Source organism: Chiloscyllium plagiosum, chromosome 37 (assembly GCF_004010195.1).
Source record: "Chiloscyllium plagiosum isolate BGI_BamShark_2017 chromosome 37, ASM401019v2, whole genome shotgun sequence".
NCBI lineage: Eukaryota > Metazoa > Chordata > Chondrichthyes > Orectolobiformes > Hemiscylliidae > Chiloscyllium > Chiloscyllium plagiosum.
Window position 1 is genome coordinate 19,677,544 of NC_057746.1, and position 3,621 is coordinate 19,681,164.

Sequence of the window (3,621 nt, forward strand, 5' to 3'; positions counted from 1 at the left end):
CCACAGGCCCTTTGATCCGAGTGTAATGAGTCCAGCCTTTCTCCGCCGTCCTTATTGCCGTTTCGGTCAAAAGAGCCTGGTACGGCCCTTCCCAGTCCGGCTGCAATTTAGTCCCTGTCCATGATTTTACTAAGACCCAATCTCCCGGTCAAATCAGATGAACAGCGAATTCAAGGGGCGGAGTCTGTGCCAATAAACCCTGTTTCCTGAGGAAAGACAAAGAGGAGGACAAGCCCAGTATATACTTCTTTAAGAACAAATCTTTAGTTTCTGGGATTGGCAGTGGCCAGAGATAGGAGCTTCCCAAGGACCTGGGGCAACAGGTATTAGGGAATAAACCACCACTTCCTGTGGATTCAGAGCTGCGTCTTTAGTTACCTCATCAGTCAGTAATGTAGCTTTCCATTCTTTAATTAACAATGAATTAATGCAGTTCATGTTTTAAATTAACCAGGAATCAATATGACAGGTCACTGAGAATGCGTGAAGGGATCCTGCCAAATAATATTGATTCAGGCTAACACAATTGATTTATTGTAAATATTAATTATTAATTATATATTATATAAATATAAAAATCATTATCTGTAATTCAGTGTGGAAATGCAACAAATGACCAAAACATTTTTAAAACTGTAACTGTGCAGTTCTGTTTGTTTACCAGTCACTTGCGACTTCTCACTCTGTTTCTGTCATTGTTTTGCTCGAGCACATTCATTTTTAAGAACCTCAACAGATTCCATCGCACCATCTGCAGTTACTTCAGTCCCCAATTTGGTGGCAGTATCTTGTCATGAGCGCAAAACTGATTCTTCGTGCCTCTCATCACAAAACCGTCGCCACAATCCAATTAACTCTTTCGTTCCCCCTGCCTTGGGCTTAAACTTTAAGGATGACCTTGCTGCCCCCGTATCGACCAGGAAAACTACGTCCTCTTTGTAAGGTCCCACCTTTAAATTTATCAAGGGTTCCTGGTGGGTCCCCGGGGGCAGGAACTCCTGACACCCCTATTTTCATCAAGGTTCATAAACGGCACTGCCTTTACTTCCTTTTTCGGATCAGGACACTCTCTCTTAAAGTGACCTGTCTTTCCACAGTAATAACATCCCGCCTGTGGGGATTTCCACTTCGATCCTGTTCCTGTCCACCAGACCCCGGAACATCTCCTCCCCGACCATTCCGGTTTCTTTCTCCCTTTAGTTTTGTCCTTTCCTTTATTACCTCACCAACCGTGGACTAGCACTATTTTTGCCTTCTGTTTCCACTTCTCGTGTTACGTTGCCAGATCAATTGCTGACCTGATTTAACCAACTGAACAGCCTTAGGGCCACCTAATGGCCGTTCTTCATCACCCAATGTTTTATTTAGACCTTGAGAATTTTTTAAAAGAAATATTTCAATGTTTCTTGCTCCCCATAACTTCAAATACCAATTCATCAATTCATGCTCTCTCTCTCACACACCATATCTCACAGACACTTTCTGAGCTTCCCGGAAAGCCTGTTTCTAACTTGTAAATACATTTATATATTTACATTCATTTATTCAGTATTTAATATTTAAAATGTAAAATGCATACAGTTCCCAACTTTGAAATCCACTATAATTACCTAGATTTAGTCCATTAATTTAAATCCAAAATTAGTTTTCTTAAGTAGTCCTGACCAATCATTGCTCAATTACAATGCTATAGGTCATGAAATAATCAGAGCTGCCTTAAAAGAATTTGTTTATTCAAGTTAAAAAAAACTTCTAATGCATGAACAATGGTCCAATCCCAGGTCACAGATATTAACCATAGGAGTTTGTTTTTACTACAATCTAATGTTGAACTGAAACTTCAATTGTCTTCCATAAATCGCTTTTATGTAAGGATAAAAGAGGTTAGTTAGAAACTGATAGTAAGGCAGTCATGACCTGTAAAAAGAACAGGAGTTATCATTTTTTTTTCATAATCACTATAGAATCCTTAACCTTAAAAGAAATCATGTTAAGTTTCCATAATAAAAATCAGATTCAAAACAGTCCCGGATCTCAAGCTCCAGGGAATAAAACGCAAACATTCAATCACTAACAAACAAATGTTCATTCAAACCAAATCACAAAGGGTTAAACTTTCTACCAGCTGTACAGCTCTTTTCATTCTGTCTCTCTCACACTCCATATCTCACAGACACTTTCTGAGCTTCCCACAACAACCCCCTGGGTGCACCTCACTTCAGCCCTCTATCTTTTGAATATTTTTCTGGATGTCTGGCCATGATTTAGTTACAAAGTGTACCCTCAGTAGCCCTTCAGCCACTAGCCCTTCCGACTTGAAGTGAGTGAGCTTTGTTTCTCACAATATAGATCACATCCACCGCTCTGCCCTCATCTATCCTCTTTGTTACTTCTTCCTCAATCTAGTTCATCAGACATGATTTCCCACGCCACAAAGCCATTCTGGTGATATAAAAGTTCACACAGGACTCGAAACATTGACCTGATTCTCTCTCCACACGTGTTGCCAGACCTGCTGAATTTCTCCAGCATTCTCTGTGTAACTCTGCCTTGAATAAATTCAGTCACTTGCTTGCCACTGCTTTTTTTGGCCAAGAGGATTAGTATGTGATTTAGGGACACCCACAGTGCTGAGGGGAAGGGCGTGGGATATTGACTCTGCGATGGTGAAGAATCAGTGATTATAGCTCACAATCAGGGTAGTGAGTGGCCTGGACAGGAACTTGCAACCTGCAGTGTTCCCATTTACAAATGAGTGACCCCTAATTGTAAAACGGCACCCCCTAGTTCTGAGCTAACCCACAAGAAGATATAAGTTTTCCACATCCACTTTGTGAAGACCATTCACAATGTTATACATTTCAATCATGCCATTCCTCAATCAATCAAGTCATCCTTTACTTGTCCTCCTGAACTCCAGTGTTAAAGCCCAACCTTAAGGAGTTGAAGCTCTTGTCAAGAGGAAGGAGAAGGCTTATATGAGGATGAGGCGTGAAGACTCAGTTAGGGGCTTGAGAGTTATAAGTTAGCCAGAAAAGATCTAAAGAGAAGGCTAAGAAGAGCCAGGAGGGGACATGAGAAGTTGTTGGTAAATAGGATCAAGGAAAACCCTAAGGCCTTCTGTAGGTATATCAGGAATAAAAGAGTGACTAGAGGAAGGTTAGGGCTGATCAAAGATAGTAGTGGGAAGTTGTGTGCGGAATCTGAGGACATGGGGAAGCGCTTAATGAATACTTTTTGTCTGTATTCACATTGGAAAAAGGACAATGTTAGTGAGAATACGGAGATGCATGTTACAAGATTAGATGGGATTGAGGTTGACAAGGAAGAGGTTTTAGTAATTTTGGAAGATCTGAAAATAAATTAGACCCCGGGGCCGGATGGGATTTATCCTCGGATTCTCTGGGAAGCCAGGGAGGAAATTGGAGAGCCTTTGGCTTTGATCTTTATGTCATCATTGTCTACAGGAGTAGTGTCCGAAGACTGGAGGATAGCAAATGTTGTTCCCTTGTTTAAGAAGGGGAGTCGGGACAGCCCTGGGAATTACAAGCCAGTGAGCCTTACTTCGGTTGTGGGTAAGGCGTTGGAAGAGGTTATAAGAGATAGGATTTATAATCATCT